The 25169-nt window shown below is 41.9% G+C and overlaps 1 long non-coding RNA gene across 1 annotated transcript in view; it reads left to right on the top strand.

The window, feature by feature from the left end:
• Positions 1-1331: 1331 nt before the first annotated feature.
• Positions 1332-25169, top strand: part of LOC148008101 (uncharacterized) — a 34824-nt gene continuing 10986 nt past the window's right edge. The window contains exons 1-2 of the long non-coding RNA XR_015690255.1: positions 1332-3514; positions 3617-3679. This is a non-coding gene — a long non-coding RNA (uncharacterized LOC148008101). The remainder of the gene's footprint in view (positions 3515-3616; positions 3680-25169) is intronic.

The following is a 25169-nucleotide window of genomic DNA, read 5'->3' on the forward strand; positions in this document are numbered from 1 at the left end:
GCAATACCTATTCTTTTTAGGTACATTCTGCCACCTAGGTTTGAGTTGTGACTGGGAGTTTCCTTAAGAATCCCCAGATTGATTTAGCTTTTGAGTTTGATTTTGATTTTGAGTGGAGGTTTGGTTTGGTTTGCCCTTCCCTTGTTGCCCTTTCTCAGAATGAGCATGAAGAGCCCCCTCTGAAGAGGAATTCGTATGAAACTGATCGAACAACTGTGTGTAACGCAATAGCTGACACTCAAATTCATAGAATGTAGGCACGGTAGGCTTTGAAACTGTTCCTTCCACAAAATTGAAGTATTTCTTGGGGAGTTTATTTAGGAACAATGTGATTTGATCATCAGAGGACTTGGGAGTCCCTGTAGTGGAGAATTCAGCGAGGAGACGTCGATACTCAGCCAACTTGACTTTCAAGTCATCCCGGTCAGTGATTTTGGAAAGCTGAAGCTCATGGTCAAGATTAATACGACAGGTCCTATCTCAAGCCACATAGCAGTCAGTCAAGTGTCCCCATCGCTCTGACGCTAAGTCAAAATGTTGAAGCTGAGAATGACATTTTGGCAATAAGCCTTGCATTAACTCGACAATAGCGGAGGCATTCCTAGCCTTCCATGAGCGGCGATCTCGTATGGAACAAATGCGGGATCGAGTTGGGGTTCCAATCCCTGCACTAGATCCCATAGGTTCTGTGAATCAATGACATGTCTCATCAAATTCGACCAAGTAGTAAAGTTTGACCCGTTAAAATGAGTCTTGTCATTAAATTCATTCTTGACAGAAGATGAGCTAGAACCATGAGGTGTTGGGTGGGTGGAGTAAGATGATGGTGGGAAAGATGGTGGAGGTGAGAGTGTCTGATAAGAGTAAGGAGAGGGAAGAGATGGGTAGGCAGAAGTAGGTTGTGAGTGTCCAATGAGTGCCGATTGATGTGGAGGCACTTGAATATGAATGTTTCCATAAGGTGCCGGTGTAGATGGAGGCATTGGGATACAATAGCCTTGTCCAAAGTAAGGCTGAGACATAGCATTATGACCAGAAGGTCCACTAGGCAATGCCATGGAGGCAAACTGTGGAGGCGACTGATCCATACTTGGGAGAGACTGAGTGGGATACCTAGGCTACAATGATCCTAAAAGTGTGTATGAGGTAGGTGGAACACCACCCGGTTGAGGGAAGGATGAGGTTCTAAAGGATGTGCCTATGTTTCCATAACCCCCCGGTGTGATGTGCGGTGCGAAATGAGATGTCTGAAATGGAAATGTAAATGGTGTAAATGGAAGTGGTGAAGCAGCGGAAGAATGTGGTGGGATGGGTGGGTTTTGAAAGTGAGGTGTATAAGGTGCAGATTCTTTTTGTTCATTTTTATCATTTAAAGACTGAAAATGAAACTACGAAGATGATGATACACCATGTATTGAAGTGAAAGAAACACCAAATTCATTTTGATTATGTGAAGTAGACGGAAAAGAAGGAAGGACAGAAGAAGAGTTACCTGACTTTTTCTTATAATCCCCGCGACGTGTATTAACATACAAGAATTGGTTCTCTAGAGGACCTTTTCCGTAGTCAACAGACTGGACTCTTTCTTCCACATGATCCCTACCAGTATATTGTAAAATAAAAGAGGTAAAAGAAGAAGGCACAAAAGACGAATCAAAAGTACCTTGCACCGGAGAGGACGGAAGAGTCTGAAAAAATGGAAATACTCCGGATCTTGCTCTCCAAGAGGGAGGCCCATCCCTGATGGAGGTCTCGACGGTCCTGCAACATCATCAGACTTACGTGCAACATCTGAAGAGTGAAATCCATGCATACCTTCATTTAGAAGCTTTTCTTGAAGGGCAATCCTTCGGGAGAGCTTCTCAACCTTCTTTTGTCGATAGGCTATGATCAGTTTATATTCTTCAGAGGTCAGCTTGCCTATCTTTTCTTCCATGTACTCAGATGTTTCTCCCACCATATCGGAACTTTGTGGAGCAAGCTGATCGGCCCACTCTCGCTCAGTTCTCAGCATAGGCTGATTTGGAGACTGAATCGGTGTTGATGTGTTCGAGTCATTTGAACCTACTGTTGTTCTTGCTTCTTGTGAAGAGCTTTCAGATTAAAGGCCTAGGTTTCTCAGAGAGTACCAGGCTCTGATACCATGTAAAGAAAAATACCCTAACACAAAAACATAAACAGAAACTGTACGACAAAGCACAGACTGATAAAAATAACACAGTTAGGGTTAGTGTTAGAGTAACTCAGAGACAATGAACACAGTGAATAAATGAAATGATATGACTACTAATAATATGATGCTCATGCAGCAAACACACTATGCAGTGAATGAATACTAAACCTCGAACTCTTGTATCTCTAGGATCAGGGCAGGGGTAATGAGCTGGAGAGTGTGTCGTACTCCGAACGGATCCCGAATCGCAGCAAGGCAGCCTCCGGATATCGAACACCAGCAAACGCAGCAGTGAGAAGTTGGATCTGATGCAGACAGCAGTGAGGAGAGAGAAAGACTAAAAACGCAAGCAAGATAGCCCGTAGGAGAGAGAAATACTAAAAACGGAGCTTGCAGGAGAGAGAAAAACTGAAAACGCAGGCAGGACAGCCTGTAAGAGAGAGAAAGACTGCAGCGACTGCAGACAGGAGAGAGCAAACTGTCAGGGCGGCAGCTGGAGCTTGCAAACGCAGAAGTTAGCTGTCAGACAGAAACAGCAGCAATCAGTGTGTGGAGGGCTGGAAATAGGCGCCAGACTGTAGGGAACAGTGATGGACAGCAAGGGCGGAGATGTCCTCTGTGACCAGGGTGTGGGCAGCAATCTGGTAACACCTGAAACTTGCAAAAACGAGATTGTGAAAGAGTGGAGGTCTGGCTGCCAATTTAGAGAAAATTAGGGTTCTAGATTCTCTCCCACTTAACTTTCTCGATCCGCTCCCCGTTTTAGGGTTTTGGCTAAAATAAGCCTAAAATAAGCATGTTTTGGGGGTTGTTTAAGTGGCTAAGTGCATCTCTTAGCACAACATAGATACCACCAAGTACCTATGCGGCATAACTAATAGCAACTTTTGCCTTTGACATATTGTGATTTCCTTGGGTCTTGGGCTCGTAAATTTACTCTAACCGTAGTTACACCTCACATGTGCAACATTTACTTAACCATGTAATAAAAAATTAATCCACATGTTAAGTGAGGTTTCAAAAATACATGTGCTCATGACAAGCAGTGTGTTTGTAATTACTTTGTATTTCACATAGTCCTTGGACATATCCTAGTATGTCGTTCTTTCTTTAATGTCAACTATAGTGGAAGGATCCTTGTCAAGTGTGCCTGCTATCTCTTCATGTTCAAACATTCATGCATGTAAGTTTACTTAGACCAATTCAAACCTTCATGCATGTAAGTTTACTTAGACCAATTCAAACATTCATGCATGTAATAATGAAGTGGAAATGCCTCAGGAACATGATTGCTTGCTTGATCGACTGGTTGAAATACAGCTTGAGGTTGATGCTGTAAAGGTAAGTCTTCAACTCCACTGTTTGGTCTTTACTCTTTGTTTCTGTCTTGATAAGACCCTTAACTTCTATCTTCTCAAATTTCATGGCGCTGCTTCTATTCAGGTAGATGAAATTGTTCGCCCCCATAGGAAGATTCAAACAAATCGTATCCAAGATATGATTGTGGTAAGTTTTAACATTTGCAGGAATGTATCTGTTTGTAGATTCCGATCTGCACTGTATCTATCTGTGGTGACATCTGATACAAGTAGGTAGTCATCTTGTATGTTTGTCCACTGTGTCATATATATTCTCACTACCTTAGCAATGGTAGTTGTAAGCTCCCAGGGCGACCTCCCATATTGATAGGGACCCTCTCATAGAAGTGGCAATCATGCATGAACACACATCTTCTAGCAGCAATGATGTTGATTTTCTTTTTTAGTTGTGTTCATGCATGATTGCCATCTTGTACTTTACAATGTGCATCTATCCATGGTAACCTCCCATGCTAGTATTTTGTGGTTTAGTATGTTTGTGCTTTGTCATCAAGTATATTCTCAGTACCTGAGATGCTACTCAGAAGCTGGCAATGATGCGCGAACACACATCTTGTAGCAGCAATCATGTTGATTTTCTTTTTTAGTTGTGTTCATGCATGATTGCCATCTTGTATATTACAATCTGCATCTATACGTGGTAACCTCCCATGCTAGTATTTAGTGGTTTGGTACGTTTGTGCTTTGTCGTCAAGTATATTCTCAGTACCTGAGATGCTACTCATAAGCTCCCATGGCAACCTCCCATATTGATATGGAGCCTTTAATACAAGCTGGCTGTCAGACATGATGTATGTGGTAAAAATGATCATGCTGATTTTGTTTACTAGGTGTGTGTGTGTGTGTGTATGCATGATTGCTGATTCATCTTCATTCTTCTTCTATGCTTTTGAGTTCTTTGTCACCATGTTCACTACACATACTTTGTGTCCCTGCCCACAAACCCTATTGTTTCTCCACATGGTATCAGAGTAGAGGAGATCATTTGTGATACCTCCCCCCCCCCCCCTTTCTGTGTGGATCTTAGATACCCGTCCCTCCTATCCCTCTTCCACTCAGTATTGGGAGGACATCTTTGGGATCTATCAGCTCTGTTCCATTGCAATCTTAGATACCTTCTTTGGCATTATTGGTTGTCCTTTGTCATTAGACACATTGGAGGTTGTGATTCATGAGTTTCTGGATTCTCTATCTTCTTCAAAGGGGGATGTAAAGGGGGCTTTAGAGGGAAATCTTCCTCCTCCAATTTCAAAGAAGGTTACTACTTGTTGTGCTGTCCTTCACTCACCTTGGCGAAAAGCCCTTACATGTGTGATTGACCTTTAGATAGAGAGGCTCTCCTCAAGCTGCCATTTCACTATTGATTATCTAGTACCTATAGGTTCTACCTGGATTGAAGCCTTGGATGTTTCAGCCATGACTTAGTGGCTACGCTTTTGCATCTTGTCCAACATGGAGACGAGGATAGTATCCTCTCTTTGGAGGCCACTTTGAGTTCTCTTTAGCGCGTCTTTTTAAGCTTGAGGGGCTGTTGAGCAAGGAAAGTCATTTAGTGCATTAATGAATAGCTGTACTACATTAATCCCTAAACTCGGTCTCCATTTTTAGTCCCAAAAAACACTCTATTTGCATAATTGGCATTTATTATGCATGGTAGGACAAAAGCCCAAATGTTCCCAATAAATAGGGTTAGTCATTGTCACCACACACCTCTCTCATTCATTCTTCATTATAAGATTCACTTGCTAGCACTCTCCATTGCTGTCCACACCTTGATATGCAGGACATCTAAGTTCCTGGAGGCTTCTCACGTGTTGCCAAACTTGGCGCCCATCATCCACATGTTGGTAACTCTGTTTTAGCCTATGGCAACCTCCAACCTCCTCCTTGTTGTGTTTCAGGGTCTGATTTGGCCATCTAATAGTGTTCCTCAGCTTGCTTTTGATTGGAGCTCAATAGCAAGGGTCACATGAAACCAGCCTTCCTTCTCAGATAGGGGGGTATATAACCTAATTAAGCACTAATTACAGCAAGAATAAAGTTCACATAAACTGAACCCCAAAAATTGGCGCCCCTTGAGGTATTTCTTTAACTTGTATTAGAACCGGATGAGTATACTGAGATTGCTCCAATCTCTTTCGCTTGCCAATGGCTCTTGCTGCCTTAAATGACGTCCAAATCTTCTTATCAATTTGTCCCTTAGTTCATCCAAGGATTGGCCTTTGATTGACCCTCAGTTGGTCAAATCTAACCCCAAATGCAATTGGGATAGCTAGCTTTTTGAAATCTCTGGCAAATGCTTGAATTCTAGTCGCTGATTTCAAGTCCTAAGACGAAACCCTAATTTTTGCTGCAATTAGGGTCTACAACAGAAAAAACATAGATGCTCTTCACCAAAGCTTGAAAATGACTGAGGGGATTTCTTGTAGAGCAAAGAGAAAGCTGAAGAGAGAAAATTTTGATTTATGTCTACGAGAAAGTGCTCAAATTTGTTGCTGCCCTGCCAGAAATGGCTAATTGACCACAACCCACCATTAATTGGAGTCACACATGGTGTTGCCTACCCATGTGGGCCCCAATTTCCAAAATTGATGTTGGTAGCCTGTAGACAGCATACAAGGGCTGTCACTTGCCTCCAATGGCATTGTGATCAGCTAGAAGCAGTTCTTTGACAATCCCCAATGGTTGGGTTGATCACCGATGGCTGGAAAATTGCAGCTGTAGCTCTCTTTCTTCCTCTCCCAACCTCCACGATGCTTGAATGAGGCCAAACCAGCCCCCAAAAGTCTCCCTCACTTGGATGGGCAAGTTTTGCCAAGTGGCGGCCTTCAAATTAGATTTTTCAGCGATATGTCCCTGTATAAAAAATTTAATATGCCCGTTCAAAATTAAATTGGCCAAACTATTTTTACTCCCAAGTGGTTCTATACATTAGCATTAAGTAATTGGTTAATGCCTAGTTCTTAATGTCACCACTGAGACTTATTGGCCAAATAAATACCCTTGGCCAAAACTTACACCAAGCACCACCTAGTATCTGCCAGTATAACTTATCATAACTTTTATGTTTGGCACCCATTGACATTTGAGGGTTTGCTATAGCACACAGAGATGACTATTTGATCTGCTGGTTACACGAGCCATGATGTATGGTGCACCAGTTTGGATCCCTGGCTTCTTTATTTATGGATTATGACAGTTTTTTGCAATTAATTGCAGTAAAAAAACAGGGTATTTCAGCCCACTGACAATCCAAAACAGCCCACAACCAAGTGGCCTAACCTGTAGGCAAAATAGTCAATACAGATTCAATGTATTTACTTCAGTTGAAACTCTTCCAACCTCACTGCCAGGATACATACATGCATTCTGAAAACTGTAATTCTGTGAATGACCAGCAGTGATTTCAAGCCCAAAACTGAGTGATATACATGTCATACATGTCCCAAACCTTCATAGACATCTGCTAGTACATGTAGCAGTCCAAGCATAACCAACGGGGCACAAGTCAGTGCATAGATAGCAGGTATAAGTGTCAAACCTTCTGCTTACAGATTGCAATCAGCAACTTCTCAGTAAACCAAAGTCTATCCAGCTCCAAAACAGCCTCAAATCATGTCAGACATTCACTTTGAAGTGTTAGGTTCAATACATGAGCATTCGGGTAACTATAGGCATCCTGTCTTCATGAATCCAAGTCATAGATTGCATTTACTGCTTGCAACCACTAAGACAATGTCACTGCAGTAATTACCAGCCTTAGACTCCAACTCCCATGATCACTTAATGCTCAACTCAATCCATAAAACCTCCAGGAGACATATCCCATGTCATACATATGACAAATGCCAGCCAAGTGTTATGTAATGCTTCAATGGAAGCTAATGCTTGCTGCCCACTGTTTTGAGACAGGTTTCCAGCCTGTTTACACTTCCAGATCTGAGTATTTTCTTCAAGGATTTCAGCTCAAAGGCATGAGAACTGATACATATGTCTTCCAGAGTGCTCCTAGGCTCCAATGAGGTCCATAAAGCATGTCAGAGAGCTTCAAGGCTTTTCCAAAGTGTTGCATATGCTATGTATACTCTGTATACAGCAGTTCAACCTTCTGTCCCAGGTCTGTGTACTCTGATTTTAGCTCATAACAGAGCTCCAACACAAGCAATGGCTTCTTGTAACCTTGAACTACCTTCCAATGTATGCTCACAAGCATTTGATGACTTCTTATATAGTACTCATGTCGATTTGGCTTTAGTAGGAGTCATGCCTTCATGAGGCGCAAACACGTAGGTCTGTCATGAGTGTACAACAGGACCATTCGATGATAATGATCATGATAGGGCCCACACTAATACTCAATCAAGCCTTGGAAGACTCCTCAACAAGCCACAACTCCTCCTTCAAGCAATAGGAATCCAATGCTCAACAATGCATACCTCTGTGTGACCATTGATGGAAATGACAGTCAGTCCTCTTCTTTTTCCAGCCCTTCAAGTGAGTCTTCAAGTCTTCTTCTTCAGTGCATTCCACTAGTGAGCCCATTCATGGCTCTGATACCATGTTCATTTTTATGGATGGAGAAAAGAGAGCAACCCAGAGTGAAGCAACATACTTCCTCTCTCCATTCTTCTCATTATTCATTCAAAACACACTTTAGTGCATATACAACCTAAGGTCATAAAGACCATTCACACCAGAAGTAGAACCGACTTATTTAATGTACCTAACTGATCTAGCCAGACTAGCTGTGTCCAGCTCATGTCGGTCAAACACACATGAAAGAGCTTGATATTCGAACAGAGCAATGGCTTATAGGTTTTGGAATTGACACGAATCACATGCCCCACTTCCAGTATGGCCTTGACTCCCCCTCCATACACCTCTCTCACTTAGAGAGAAACTTTTGTCCTCGTGATAGGATCTCTACCAACTACACGTACATCACACACATGGATCTCACCTCGAAAACCCCTCCCTACGAAGATGTTCTACTACAGAGACCATTTTTTGAGGACCATAGCAAGCAACTTTATTGTGACACTTGGATATTTGGATGTATACATGTCATAGCAGATGCGTGTTACCATTTGTAAGCTTAGGGTCTCATCTCATTAGCTTGAGATTGAGATAGGGAGAGTAGCTCATATCTCTTACACAGAGCAGATTGTAAATTGTGTCAGGTGGAGATAGAGAGTGAGAAGCACTAAGGGTTGACTTTTCTTTGAGATTTGTCATGGAGTCACTAGATCAATGCTGATTAGGCTGCTTCCTGATCGAGATCCAAAGACTCCATACGTCACTTTTAGAAGATGGCATGACACATAGGGAAGGTAGGAAGTTACAGCTCATTGACTTCTTCCAAATGATGACTGCACACACATGATTGACACAAAGGGGGGTGATAGTGCAAAGAGTTGAGGAGATTAGAGCATCACGCCGACCATGGAGATTGGGGTAATAGACGCAACAGCTAGACCAAAGAGAGATGAGGGAGATTTTCCGACACCACAACCAGTACCTAGAAGAAAGTGGAGATTAGACTAGATACTACCTTACACCATCTCCCCAATTATGTATGACATATTCTACTCCCCAACCCCCTATGGATGGGGCTAGCAGATCTATAGATTTTCCCACTCTCTCTATTGTACTCACATCACTGTATATTGTATACCCTTGTAGTTTCTATTGGCATCATATATTACCATCATTGTAGATCACATCTTGCCATCATAGATGACATCTTGGTGTAACAGATACTCAAACAAGGAGAGCCCTTGGTTCGTATGCAAGCTAGGACAACCCTATGATGAGATGCTCTAAACACAAAAACACAATACCAATCGTGTGACAAAGCACAAAATGATAACATAGAACATAGTTAGGGTTAGGGTTACTCATAGACAATGAACATAGTAAATAATAATGAAGTGAATGATTGCTTAATATACAATACTCATGCAGCAAACACACTATGCAAAGAGTGAATAATGTACCACAAAATCCTGTATCTCGAGGATTAGGGTAGGGGTAATGAGTTGGAGTGTGTCGTACTCTGAAGAGATCTCGAAATATAGCAAAGCGGCCTCTGGATATCGAACACCAGCAAATGCAGTAGTGTGAGTGCTGGATTTTATGTAGACAGCAGAGAGGAGAGAGAATACGCAGTAAACGCAAAGCGAGGAGAGAGAAAACAGCAAAACACAGCTTGTTATGGTTGGGCAACAGCTGAGGAGAGTGAAAACTGCCGAATGCAGCCAGCATTGGCGACAGCCTGTAATATGAGGCGGCAGCTAAGGAGAGAGAAAGTTGTACAGGCGGCAGCTCCAACAGCAAAACGCAGGCTGGTTGATGATGTGGCAGGTTGGTGACAGTAGGGAAGCTTAGCAGCAACAATTAGCAGGTTGAAATCAACTTTGAAGAGTAGGCGGAGGTTGAAAATAAGCGCCAGGCTGTTGTAGACAGCAATGGCCAACTTGGACTACGATGTCCTCCGCATCTGAGGTGTGGGCAGCAAGCTGAAAGACCTGAAATTTGCAAAAACGAGATTGGGAAGATTCAAGGGCAAAGTGCTTTTTAATAGAAGTTTGGGAGCCCCCACTTAACTTTCTTGAACCACACCCCATTTTAGGGTTTTAAGTAAAATAAGTCTAAAATAGACATAAAGTAAGTTGTTTTGGGGCTAGTGAAGAGACTAATGACATTTCTTAGCTCAAAATCCCCTATTAGGCCCAAAACTGGGCTAGAAAAGGGGGCGAGCCTAAAGTTTTGTTTACCTTAAGACATCCCACTGCGAAGTAGCTAGGGCATCGGACCAAGGGTACTCGTTGGCTGCCGAGTGGCCTGCCAAGACTACAGAGGCGATGATTATCTCAGCAAGGGAGCCCAAGTGATCACCCTAGAGAGGCCAGGGCATTGGACCCAAGGTGCTTGTCAGCTGCCGAGGGGCCTACCAAGTCTTGCAAAGGCGGATAGAATCAACAATGGAGGTTTTGGTTTTTTGTTTTTTTGTTGTTTGAATACATAGGTAATGGAGGGGCGGCAACCAATTAAGTATTAGATAGGAAACAAATCCAAGTCCTTCAAAAAACAAACCAACCTAGTCCACACTTTACTAGGATAAGTGCCTAAGGATAATGGAAGTGTGTATGCGCCAATCATATGGAGAATATATGGAGAGGCAAAAAAAATGATGGTGAGCTTAGCAAGCCAAGTAAAGCAAGCAAGCAAGCAAGCAAGCAAGCAAGCATGGGGAAACTGCCATGGAGAATTGCCATGTGTAATGCCATGAATATGGTGGATCCAGAGTCGACTATTCATGAAAGACCGAAAAGGGATAAATATGCACAGATGCATGTTCACATGAATAGAATGCCAATGCATGGGGTAATGCAAGGGGGTATGCAAGATTTCATACTCATGGAGAATGTGATTCAACCATGCCACTAGACAATGCCCTTGCAGGGGAATTGTTCACTTGTCTTAGTGCCCTTTTACAGTCATGTTATCCTCACAGTGCGGATAAAGTTACAAATGTCCTTGAGTACAATACAAAGAATAAATGTTTGAAATGCCTAAAACTAAACTGTAAACATAATCATTGATCAAGAGAAGAAACTACCCCCTCTCAAACTGGAGGGAGAAGTAAGAGGAAAGCACCCTCTCCTTGTCAATCTGAAGAAGTAGAGGAGGGTGGACCCAAGCCAATCAGAGGTAGGATGTATTGCAGGATCGGCCGATTGACCACTTTGGTCAAAATGTCTGCAAAATTGTCGCTTGAAGGCACAAACTCTAGGTGAATAGTACCTAGCTCAACTTGCTCTTCGGTAAAGTGGAAGTGGACTCCCACATGCCATGTCTGAGGGGTGATGATTAGGTTGCCCGCAAGGGTAATGGCACTTTGGTTGTCTCAATAGACTAGTGTAGGATAATCACAAGGGAATTGAAGCGCAACTAGCAAGCTCCTCAGATAGATGGCCTCAGTGGTACCATCAAAGAGAGCCATGTACTCAGTCTCTGTCGTGGAAGCCGCCACCATCTTCTGCTTATGGTTTGACCAACAAGAAATGGGAGCTGTGTAAAAGAGGCAACCGCCATGGGAACGCGGAGTATCAGGATCTTCCGCCTAGTTAGAATCGGTGTAATTCTGTAAGCATAAACCGTGTTTGTAGGTCAATTCATAATGAAAAGTACATTGCAAATATCTCAACATACAAAAATGAGCAATCCAATGTGACATCCTAGGTGTTGAAAAATACTGACAAAGTATACTAACCGAGTATGCTAAATTTGGCCTAGTATGAATCAACCAAAGAAGCTTGCCTACAATAGATCGATAGGTGTGTACATGGAAGGGCTACCTAGGGTATGCTTCGACAAATGGATAGTGGGATCACGAGGGGTGGTCACAGGCCGTGTTTGATTGGTGCAATATTGTTCCACTAGCTGAAGGGCACACTTTTGCTGTGAGATAAAAATACTTCCCTTAGAATGGATTTGTAATCAGTCTTTCTCCTCGGATAGGGTGGTAAATCCTTGATTACAACTTAATTACAGCAGCAAACAATTAATGCAAATCTGAAAATACAAATTTACCTATTGATTTTGGACAATGCACACTTGATTGACCCCAAAATTGGCGCCTTTCGGTAGTTCTTTAGCTTTATTGAAGAAGAAGTTGATTTACAATGGGATTTTTCCGATCCCCTTCACAATCCAGACTCCCCTTGCTGTCTAAAGTGACCACCAAGTCTTCAATCTGTTTTGCCCCTTGTTTCGGGCACTTAATTTGCCTTCACCCACTTCATAGACGTTGGAAATGCCCCAAATTCAATGGTTGGCTAGTCCTCCACTTGAATTTAGTTGAAATTCACATTCAGCCCTGAAAAATCCAAACTTGGAGTTTCCAATTTCTGGCACGCTTCTTGAGGCTACTGCTAAACCCTAATTTTTGCTATAAATTAGGATTCACATCAAAGAAATTTGTAATTTCTCAGTCTCCAAGGGTCCAAATGCTGAGATCTTCAAAGCAATGCTATGAAATGGCTGGGAGATGAGAGAGAAAGCTGTAGAGAGAGTAGATTCAGAGTTTTGTTATGAAGAATGATTGAAAATCAGTCAAATGCAGCTACTGCCCTGCCACAATAGCTTGTAGATGCAAAGAACTGAAGAAAATCAGTCATTTACTGTTGCTGCCCTGTCTCAACAGCTTATAGATGTTGTTACTTGCTATTGATTGGTCTTCTCATGCCCTTGGTTGCCTCAAAAGGTCCTCCAATGTCTACAAATCAGACCAGCAACATCTCCTCCCTCTCTCTTGTAAGCTAAATACACTAAAAATGCCTCTCTCCAATCTCTAAAAGATGTTTTTCAGTCTTGCATGGACATTTTTGAGAAGTGGTAGCCTTCCCAAATGGTTTTTCCAACATTATCCATAATTAAATATTAATTCTTAGTCTTTAAATACTGGAAATTAATCTAATAATTATTTCGGTTCCTTGAAAAATAATCAGATTGGCCAATAATTAAATTGGCTAGGCATCTTTCACTCTCGAGTGTCTCTGCGCCATCTTTGACCATCAAATTGGCGTTAGGTACCATTAAATGCTACTTCTCTAGTGTCACCAACTGATACTTATGGCCAAATGAATAACCTAGGCCAACAATTGGCACTAGATACCACCAAGTATCCATGCGCATAACTTATAGTAACTAATGCCTTTGACATCTCGTGATTTCCTCGGGTCCCGGGCTCGTAGATTTACTTTAACCCCAGTTGCATCTCACATGTGCAACATTTACTTAACCATGTGATTAAAAATTAATCCACATGTTAAGTGAGGTTTCAAAAATACATATCCTCATGATAGAACTACATCCCCCAAGAAATAAGATAACAGACTAAGGTTAGTCATCTCAAAGGTAGTAAAAAGCTTGGCCTTAATCTTCGATATGGCAGTAGAATCCGAGCTAGTGATAAGAAGTCATTGACGTACAACAGGATATAGTTGATCCCCGTGCATGTAGTGTGCACTATTGGGTGTAAAGGCCTTTCACTACACTTTCCATGTATATACCTGCTTGTACATGTGACCGCACGCTTGCAAGTGTGTGTGTACTCTACCCTAAGTATAAATAAATTCTGTTATTCTTTGTGTGTACCAAACTCATATACACTCAATTCAAGTCTCCACTCTCTTTGCACTCTACTGCTGAACACACTGCATTCTCATTGCGCACACCAATTGGGCACTTTTTCTCCCCTTCAAACTGGTATCAGAGCTTCAACAAAGGTGTGCACGCTTTCGGAAGCCAAGGCAAGTCAATTTTCAGCTTGCGTGTGCGAAGAAAACAGTACACTCAATTCAAGTCTCCACTCTTTCTGCACTCTACTGTTGAACACACTGCATTCTCGTTGCGCACACCACTTGGGCACTTTTTCTCCCCTTCAAACTGGTATCAGAGCTTCAACAAAGGTGTGCACGCTTCTGAAAGCCAAGGCAAGTCAACTTCAGCGTGCGTGTGCGAAGAAAACAATAGGTTGTTTTGAGTAGGCAGCTGCATGCGCATCAAGGCCACACATTTTAGCAAGTCATCACCTCCCACAAGCAGGCGACAGCTTGTAGGTGTGATCGTGGCAGCAGGCGGCAACTTTTTCAAGCACGTGTAGTTCATGTGAGGCTATCAGCAGGCGCAGGTCACGGGAGGCTCTCGACAGGTCAACGTCAACATTTTTGTCACATTTTCAGGGTAGATCATCGTTTTTAGATTATTTTTATTGCGAGCAATTCCCCTGCTTCTTCTCCAGCCAGCCCCCTTGCTTACTAGCGGGGGTTTGGGTGTGTAAGCAGAGTTCTCAGATTTGTGCCCGAAATTTGGGGCCCCCTTGCTTAGTGATGGGGGTTTGCACAGTTCTCAGATTTGTGCCCGAAATTTGGGACTTTCCCAGATTTGATGCTGTTCATGCATAACAGAGACATTTGACCCAAAAATAGCAGACATTTTGCGCATTTGCTCCGGAAATTTTGGGGTTTTCCATGTAGAAGTGAAATTTTGCTCATTCAAGCCAATTTTACTGACATTTGTGCACATTTGAACCCCGAAATTTGGGGGTTTTGCAGAATTTTGAAATTTCTGCAACATTTGCCCGTATTTGACACTCCGGATGATGTATTAATGCAATTGGGGCAGATTTATTGCAAAAATTTTGGGGCATTTTGCATCAATGATGTATTTTGAGCCGATTTGTGCTTTGATAGTGAAATTACAGTGGATTCACTGTTGAGTGGGAGAAATTTAGACTTGGGATGTATCAAATGTTTTTTATAAAAAAGGCAGCTACTCTTGGTACATGTATTGCTGGATGCTCATTGTGCAGTGAAACAGTGGTACATATGGCACTTGAGTTATTGCATTTGGGCGTTATGGTGATGTATTATTGAAGTGGGAGCTGTCTTTTATGCATATGTACCAGATTTGGTTCATCTATATGCTGTAATCAGCCTTTGGGACCGAAATTGCAGCAAAATATCTGCTTCTTGGGCACTTTTGGAAGTGCAAGTTTGTGTACCTACTGTTATATTCAGCAACCTTGCTATTGGCTGAAAGTATTCAGCATTTTGTTGCAGTTTTAGTTTTTGCTGAAAATGGCTGGCAGTGCATCTACATTTGACACAAAGAATCTTTTTGAGATTTGCAAATTTGACAGCAATGGCTTTGATCTTTGGAAAGATCGTATGTAGGGTATACTTTTTCTGAACGATTGTAATGATGCTTTTGTAGAACATAAGTGTGTTACTTTGTCAGATGAGGATTAGGCTAAAATGAATAAGAAAGCCATTACTTACGCCAAAATGGCAGTCACAAATGATATCTTGGTTGATATCAAGGGACTCACCACTGCGTATGAAGTTTGGGAGAAACTCAAGGCTACGTATGAGAATATGGATCATGTCAATGAGGTCCATCTCATGTGAAAGTTGGTCAAACTTGAAGCTTGATGAGTCTAAGCTCGTCTCAGAGCACTTAAATGCATTTACTGGTATTTTGAGTTAGTTACAGGATGCAGGCTTGCCGACTTTTGATCCTAATCTGAAGGCTATCTTCTTGGTCACGACTTTGCTAGATTTTTGGGAAGCATTGGTTGTGTCATTGAGCAACAAACCCAACTTGACATTTGATGGTGTGCATAGTTCTATTCTCAATGAGGAGATTAGACGCAAGGCAAGTGGAGAAAATAGTGGATTAGCCTGTAATGTAAGAGGACAAATTTAAAAGAGGTCAAATGCCACAAATAAGTACAAAAATTGCAGCAAATGCAAGGAAAAACGGCGAGGTGTCACTTGCTATCAGTGTGGGCACAAAGGACATAAAAAGCCCGATTGTAGGTACTATAAAAAGGAGCAAGTATGCAAGGAGTAGACTAACGCATAAGGCAAAAAGAATAAGAAGGATGACAGCTCTATCCCTAAAGAAACAGAGAAGGCAATTGTCGTATCTAATGTTGTCATTGAGGAGATAGAAGAAAATAAAGATGCTGATTTGTTGGTTGCATCTTCAGATCCACATGCTATGATACTGGAAGACATGTATATCACTAAAGGGATGTGATAGATGCCTTGTTGTTTGCTCATGATGGTTTGTCACAATCATGGATTGTTGAAAGCAGTGCTTCAATTCATGTAACTCCATCTTTGGAGTGTGTTTTTTCTCATGTAGCAGGTAACCTTGGGAAAGTTTACCTAGGGAATAACAATGCATGTGATATTGAAGGAGTGGGCACCATACACCTAGCTCTAAAAAGTGGCCTGGAATTGATTCTTTATGATGTTAGGTATGTAGTTGGCATTAAGAAGAGCTCGCTTTCTGTTGGGCAGTTAGATAGCAAGGATTACTTCACTACCTTTGGTGGTGGAATGTGGAAGATACAGAAAGGATCCATGCTTGTCACTAGAGGCGGTAAAAAGGGAACCCTATATTATCTTTGCTGCAAGGCACTTCCTAGAAAGTTGTTGTAGTTGCAGAAGTGTAGTCACACATAGAGCTATGGTACAAGCATCTTAGACACATGAGCCAAAAGGGCATGTAGGCACTTTCTTCATTTGGAAGAGTTGACATGAAAAACTCAAAGCTTGACTTTTGTGATGATTGTGTTTTGGGAAAACATGTAAAGAGTTCATACCCTCATGCAGTCTCTAGGAAGGTATGTATTTTGGATTTAGTCTATTGTGATGTATATACCATGCCAATTAAAACTCATAGTGGTTTTTGTTATTTTGTGTCTTTTATTGATGATCACTCTAGAAAGCTATATTTGCTTAATTAGAAAAGCGAGGCATTGGATGCCTTTAAAAGGTTTTATGCATTTGTTAATACTCAAAAGGTTTTAAAACTAAAATGCATAAGAACAGACAATGGGGGAGTATATGTATCTAAGGAATTGAATAAGTTTTGTGATGTAAATGGGATTAAACGGAAGCTTACAACTCCTTATAATCTGTCATCTAATGGTGTGGCTGAGCGAATGAATCACACTTTATGTGAGAAGATTCGGTGCATGCTGTCCACAGCAGGTTTGTTTGACAAACTTGCTTCATATGACTACTTGAGGATCTTTGGCTGCGAATGCTATGTACATGTACGTGTTGATAGCAGAACCAAACTTGACATGAAATCCCTCAAAGGTACCTTCATTGCGGTTATGGAGATGAAGGTCAAATGGGTTATAGAGTTTGGGTTTCAAGCATGAAAAAGGTACTATACAGCGGAGATGTGGTATTTAATAAATCAAAGCTGTTGAAAAATGCCACATCTAGTGATTGACAAAAAGAAAGTGAAATTTCAGTATGATCAGCCACTAAAAATTTAGCTCCATTTGATGCTGCTTTTGATAAACAGTGTGCCATTATTGAGCCAGATGGAAATGGGCAGCAAAGGGATGCTGAAAATTAGCCTAGGCAACAAAATCAGTATGCTGAAAATGAATTACAGCAGCCTGAAAATGTATTATAACAACCTGAAAATGCAGTTCAGTAGCCAAATAATGAGGTTGTTGACATTCCTTTAGATGTAGATCCATTACCTGATAACATAGATCATTGGGTGAGAAGGTCTACATGTGTCAGGAGACCTATCCAGAGGTTTGATCCCTTGTTGGACTGCATTCTACTCACAGATGAGGGTGAGCCTCTCACATATAGAGAGGCATTATCATGTGAGTTAAAGAAAAAGTAGGAGCTAGCTATGCAGGAAGGAATGAAGTCATTGTACTAGAATGATACTTGGGATTTGGTTCCATTGCTCAAAGACAGGAAAGTTGTTCCTAACAGATGGGTCTATAAAATTGTGTGTGTGGATGGCAAACCCAAATACAAAGCTAGGCTTGTGGCTAAGGGTTTTAGACAAAAAGAGGGGATTGACTTTCGGGAAGTTTTTTCATCTGTTGTCAAAATGACCACTCTTCGGGTATTGTTTGCTATTGTAGCATCTATGGAACTTGAAGTTGATTAGATGGATGTTAGAACTGTATTCTTGCATGGTGATCTAGAAGAAGAGCTGTACATGAAACAACCAGAGGGCTTTATTATTGTCACAACTCTATAGAAACAGAATTTGTATCCTTTTTCATTAATTTATCTATATAATGATTTATTAAATTTGTTTCCTTTGCACTAATTAGATATAAAGAGAAGTGCATTGGAGTTGGCCATTGATGAGTGGTCACAGGTTATGGTGGACCCACACGGTGGGTTAGAGAAAAGATAGTTCACACTTCCACCTATATGGCCCGATTGGGCGCCTGTGACCAGAACTCACGTATATCAGGGTTAGACTTGCACATAGAAAGGATTGATGCCTTGAAGTGTGGGCTAGATCCGCCAGAACAGACAGTTACAATCAACAAGATAGCATGATCATGAAATGCTTGTACAATGTGCATGTGTGGATTGAAAGCTTGAAATGCACATTTCTTTGCATAGGAAAGTCACATGAAGATTCTGATACCGTTTTTGCGATGTACACGGAAAAAACTTTCATATGACACCTATATTGGGGGGTCCCTAAATTTTAGGTCTCTAAATTTTAGGAGGTCCCTAAATTTTAGGAGCCTCGAACTAGCCTAAAAATGCTAGTCCTAAAAAATAGAGATGCCATTCTAAAAATAGTAAATTCTGTACTCTGACTATGCTTAGTAAATTTGGTTGTTTCTATTCTTGACAGTATTCAGCCCAAAAAGAAAGGCCATAGAGAAGAGACAAGTGTTAAGACACTTGTCACACAAGTTTCCAAGTGTCCCACCACTTGTCACATCTCATGACATGTGGCTGGACACTTGTCTTGTGCTACTCCAATTTCCCCTTTTGTACTAGCTCTTCCCTCTCCTATAAATAAGAGCTCGTTTTTCTTCATTCAACATCATTTTTCTTTGCTGTAAACTCATGTATAGCATCCACAGATAGCCAAAAACTGGCCCCATCCATCCCCATCATCATCCCCCACTTCTCCATTATCAAATTCCTCCATATTCCCTCTTCTATTACTGCTGTTTTACAGAACAGCAAGCTTGTAAATTCATTACAGCACCTCCTTCTCGAGCTCTTTCTTCCATTTTAGCAACAAGAAGCAAGCCCTATCCATGTACTGCTGATCAACGATGAAGAAAGGTTGATTTCCCCTCTTTCTTCTCTCATACTGTAAAGAAATCAGTTCTTATCATTGCATAATAGATAATGCATGTGTGTTTGTACATCTTTGCATGATCTTGTGAGAGTGAGAATTACTTCTCCTCACTCTCAGGTTGATTGTAACTGAGCTCTTCCCTAAGGGACTTGGGTTGAGCAAAAATACATTCCTTCGGGGGGGGGAGGGGGGTTGCCCATCCTTCAACCCTCAATCTTGTCTCCATTACTTTTACATTTTCATGGCTGTAATTTTGTGAGTAATTTTCATTTTCAGCTTTAAGTGTTCATTCTCTTTTATATTAAATCTCGAAAACAAGCGAATATCATAATTATTAAGCATACTACGTTGTTCGGGGCGTTTACAATTATGCTAGGAAAGGAACATTTGGTGTGCAAGCTTAAGAGAAGCTTGTATGGTTTAAATAGGCTCCTAAACAGTGGTATAAGAAATTTGATGCCTTCATGCTCTCAAGCTTTATGTGGATGATATGCTTATTGCTGGAAAGCATAAGAGCCAGGTTAATGTAGTAAAAAGACAGTTGAATTCAGCCTTTTCCATGAAGGACTTGGATGCAGCTGAAGACATTTTGGGCATGCGTGTGACGAGAGATAGAGAGCAACAACTCTTATATCTCTCACAAGAAAAGTACATCAACAAAGTACTTGATTGTTTTTCCATGGCAGATGCTAAGTCACTTGGTGCTCCATTACCACCATATCTTAAGCTTAGCAAAGCAGATTGCCCAAAAGATGATAAGGCAACTAGCTCTATGAAGGGTGCTCCTTATGCTTCAACTTGTGGGTCCCTCACGTATGCTATGGTTGCCACTAGACCTGACATTGCTCATGTAGTGGGAGTTGTGAGCAGGTTTATGTCGAATCTTGGAAAAGCACATTGGGAGGGAGTGAAATGCATCTTTCGGTACCTTAAGGATACATAAAGAAAATATATTTGCTACAAAAAGGATACGTTAGATCTACAGGAATATTGTGATGCAGACATGGCAAGTGACGTGGATATTCGCAAGTCTACTAGCGGGTACATATTTACCTGGACTAGTGGGGCAGTTTCTTGGTGCTCTAGATTGCAAAAGATAGTAGCCCTTTCTACCATTGAGGTTGAATATATTTCAGCCACTGAAGCTTCGAAAGAAGCTGTTTAGCTTGGTTGTTTGGTCAAGGATTTTGGACTGCCCACCAAAACACCTGTACTTGGATGTGATAGCCAGAGTGCTATATGCTTGGCTAAGAATGCCATGTTTCATGGACGTACCAAACATATTGATATGCAGTATAACTTTATTAGATAGGTTCTAGATGATGGTCTAGTCACACTAACTAAGATCGAAACATAAGATAACCTTGCAGATGTTCTCACTAAGAGTCTTGCAAAGGCTCAACACGAGCATTGCATTCGACTAGTGGGAGTTGATTAAAGGTTCGCTCAGGACCTTTAAGTGGGAGATTGTTGGGTGTAAAGGCCTTTTGCTACACTTCCCGTGTATATATTTACTTGTACATGTGACTGCACCCTTGTAGGTGTATGTGTACTGTACCCCAAGTATAAATACATTCTTTTATTCTTTGTGTGTACTTTCTATTTGCACTTTTTATTGTTGAACACACTCCATTCTCGCACTCCATTCTCGTTGTGCATAGCACCTCGGCATTTTTGCTCCCCTTCACATACATAGAGATTTGGATTATAGGGATTTGAATTGTATCCATGAGTTTGTAAGAACTCGTCCATCCTCTAGAACCAAGACCTCGGAGCTTGCTTTAGCCCATAAAGAGCTTTCCACAAACAAAACACTTAATCCAAACGGTTTCAGATGGAAACCTGGGTTCCTCCTCCAAATAACCATTCAGAAAGGCGCTCTTGACATCCATTTGGTATAGCGGCCAATCGTGGTGAGCGGCAAGCGCAACTAGCAGACAAAAAGTTGTCATTCAAGCAGTGGGTGCGAAGGTCTCCTCATAATCAATACCTTGCTTCTGACGAAAACCTTATACTACACGGCGAGTCTTCTACTTGTTTAGAGTCCCATTAGCCTTTGGCTTGGTCCAAAAACTCCACTTCGTCTCAATAACCTTCTTGTGACTAGGATGATCCACCAAGGTCCAAGTCTCATTCCGGTCAATACTATCCAGTTTCTTCTCCATGGCTTCATGCCATCAAGGGTCCTAGAGAGCCTCTTGCTTGGGATGTGCAATGTAATCAGCCATAAAGGTTGAAGCATATGAATCTTGAGAGGCAAGCCGAGTAGATCTTCAAGGGCCCTTCAGAGAGCAATCTGGTAGAAGGATCTCGAATCCCGCATAGTCTGCTGGTACTAGCAAGGTGAGGCGTCTGGCCAAGGGGGTCTAGGAGCGGAAGAATCCGTAGGAAGGTCAGGAGCGGGCAATAGACCTAGCTCTGAAGGCAGAATGTTTGATGATGTGGGCTGAGGTAAGGAGTCAGAGTCCGGTGCATGAGATTGCAATATGTCCCTCTCATCAAAGACGTCATTCCTCCTAACGGTCACCTTGTTAGTTTGAGGATCAAGCAAATGATAGGCTTTCACTTCAGAAGAATAACCTACAAAGATCTATAGAACAGCTCGAGGAGTAACGTTTTCTATCTTGTTGTCAGGTGTGCATGTATGTACAACTCCCGAAGACTCTAGAGTGAGAAACAATAGGCCTCTCGCTAAAGAAAGCTTGGTAGGGAGTCCATTGAGGGACTGCCGCGGTTGGACATCGGTTGAGGATGTATATTGTAGTGCTAACAACCTTAACACATAGACGATCGGGAAGCTTTGTTGCGACTAATATAGAGTGTGCCATGTTCAAAACTGTCTAGTTCCTATGCCCTATGACTTAATTCTGGGAAGGGAAGTTGGTGGAGGTGAGTTGGCGAGAAATGCCATGCTTTTGTAGAAACTCAAAAACTTATGGGAGATACTTGGCACCGCTATCACTCCTCATGGTATGTATACAATGTCAAGTCTGGTTATAAACTAGCAGTACCCAAGCATTGAAATATGTGAAAGCATCAGACTTGTGCTTGAGAAAGTAAACCCACATGTATCGAGAGAAATCATCCACTATCAAAAAGAAGTAAAGCACACCATTTAAGGTAGCAGTGGCTGTCGGGACACAATGATCAACGTGAATCTATCTCAACGGAGCTTCAGCTCTATGAGTGGAGTGCTATTGGAATGGGATACGATGCTACTTACCAAGCTGATATGCTTTACAGACCTCTCGAGATAGCTTCAAGCGGAGAATGCCATCAACCATCTGGTGACGTGACAACTCATAAAGAGAATCTTATCCAAGATGTTCTAAGCAGTAATGCTAGAGACGCTCAGTACTACTTGAAGGCTCCCATGCAGTGGCTAAAGCCTAGAAGCGATAGACATCCGAGTTTTTAGTTGTCAGTACGGTAAGAAAGTGCATCATTTGATAAAGTCCATTAGGATGTGCCTTGTTGCGAGCAACGACTAAACCAGTCTTGTCATCAATGACTTGGAGTGCAGTTGATGTAAAGAAGACAACTCACCCCAATCGACAAAGCTATTGAACAGACAATAGGTTCACCCCAAGTTGGGGGACATGATAAACGTCATCCATCATAGTGCGATCTTGGCTCTCATTAGTGACAAAACTCAATGTGACCACAAGCCTGAATCTTGACTGAGGAGTTGTTCTCTACTTTGACTCTCCTAGTTGTAGGATGCTTGGTGAGAAAAATGTCATCTATAGGGGTCATGTGATGAGTATCTCTACTGTCCACAATCCAAGTAGGAGCAAAAGTGCTCGGCTGTGACAAGTGGGCCTTTGCGATCGTCTTCTCAAAAGACAACTTACAGATATGGACGAGACTCGCATCTGATGCCTCTAAAGAGACGATGTGGGCCTCTGCAAACCAATCAGACAAGTCCTTTGGCGTTGAGAACATTATCGACCATGATGTTTGATCGGTGGTAGTGTGAGATTGAGCTTTCCATTGCCCTTGAGATTGGTTGCCACCACCGTGTTTCCCTTTCTGAGGGTTACCTTGCTGGGGTGCAGGGGTCTGAGACTTGGATTTTGGCTATGTGCCTCTTGCCCTTGATCGACACTCGTTGTCAAAATGGCCAGCCTTCTAACAATGTTAACAATGCTTATTCTTCTTAGGTACATTTGGCCACTGTAGTTTAAGAGAGGATTGGTTATTCCCTTGGGTCTCACTAGATGAGATGTGAGTGGAAATCTGAGGTTTTTTACCCTTCCCTTGTTACCCCTTTTGAGAAGTGGCAACAAGAGCCTCCGCTACAAGAGATGCCCCATAAAGTTGATCGAACATCCTAGCATAATGTAAGGATTAACACTCAAATTCATAGAATGTGGGCATAGTAGGCTGCGAGATGACATGTTGCACAAAGTTAAAGTATTTCCTTGGCAACTTGTTAACAACGCAACGTGGTCATCGGGGAACTTAGGAGCCCCCATGGTAGAGAACTTAGCAAGGAGTCAGTGATACTCATACATCTTGACCTTAAGGTCATCCTTATCATTAATGGTGAAAATCTGAAGCTCATGGTTAAGATTAATGCGACGGGTCCTATCTCGAGCCACATAGCGGTCAGTCAAGTGTGCCTAACGCTTTGAGACTAAGTTGAAATGTTGAAGGTGAGAATGAAATTCAAGTAGTAAGCCCTGCATCAACTCAACTATAGCGGAGGCATTATGAGCCTTCCATGAGTGGAGAACCTCATATGGAACAAGTGCAGAATTGGGTTGGGTTTTCAAATCCTGCGTAAGATCCCATAGGTTCTAGGAGTCTAAGACATGCCTCATCAAATTAGACCAAGTGGTGTAGTTAGATCCGTTAAAATGAATCTTGTCATTGAATGAGTTTTTGGCAGATGAGAAGCTAGAATCATGAGGTGTTGGTGGAGGTGGATAAGTGTGATGTGGTGGTGGATAAGATGGTGGAGGATAAGGGGGGGATAAGAAGTAGGGTAAGCAAAATTAGGTTGTTGAAGTCCAATTAGTGCCGATTGTTATGGAGGCACTAGAACAAAAGTGTTTTCGTGAGGTGTCAAAGGTGTAGGTGGAGGCATTGGGACATGATAGCCCTGTCTAAGAGTCGGTTGGAGCACAATAGAATGACCAAGTGGTCCATTAGGTAAAGCCATAGAGGCAAACTGTGGTATCAAATGATTCACACTCGAAGAATGCCTTGGAGGGGGAAAACTCGAAAGTGTGTGCGTGGAAGGATGATCTCCCATCACAATTACACCACCCGAATAGGAGAAAGGAGTCCTAAAAGTTGTGCATGATGGTGGATCCCTTGGTGTGGTGTTTGGTGGAAACATAGGTGCACTTAATGGAGACTAAAAGGAACGTGCAATAGAAGATGAGGGAGGGATGGGTGGGAGCCCAAATGGATTTGTGATGGGTGCAGATGTGTGAAATATCATGGGTTTTTTTGGTCCATTAAATCTGACAAAATGAGATGTACCTACTACAGTATGACCATGAGAAACAAAAGTATTTGAAGGAAAAGGAAGAGAGAAGATACTTGCAAGTTATTGCTTCTTTTTTTACCTTGTTTGGAGTTTTCAAAGAAATATCTATCTTCCTCATTACTTCCAAACCAAAAGATGTTATGTATTACCCCTTCTTAAAGACCATCGTATCCCGAAACGTTGTTTCGGAGCTGCCAAAATGGACCAGTCGTTTCGGACCAGAATGGAAACGGCAGATTGTCGCTTCACGATCCTGCGGCCCGTTACGATGCTGGTTATCTAGCGCATTGAAACCAACCTTCCTCCTCGGATAGGGTGGTAAATCCCTGATTACAACTTAATTACAGCAGCAAACAATAAATGCAAATTTGAAAATACAAATTTACCTATTGATCTTGGACAATGCACACCCGATTGGCCCCAAAATTGGTGCCCCTTT

The sequence above is a fragment of the Lygodium microphyllum genome, unplaced genomic scaffold (genome assembly GCF_053477565.2).
Source record: "Lygodium microphyllum isolate KBCC unplaced genomic scaffold, Lygodium_microphyllum_v1.1.10 scaffold_379, whole genome shotgun sequence".
NCBI classification, from domain to species: Eukaryota; Viridiplantae; Streptophyta; class Polypodiopsida; order Schizaeales; family Lygodiaceae; genus Lygodium; species Lygodium microphyllum.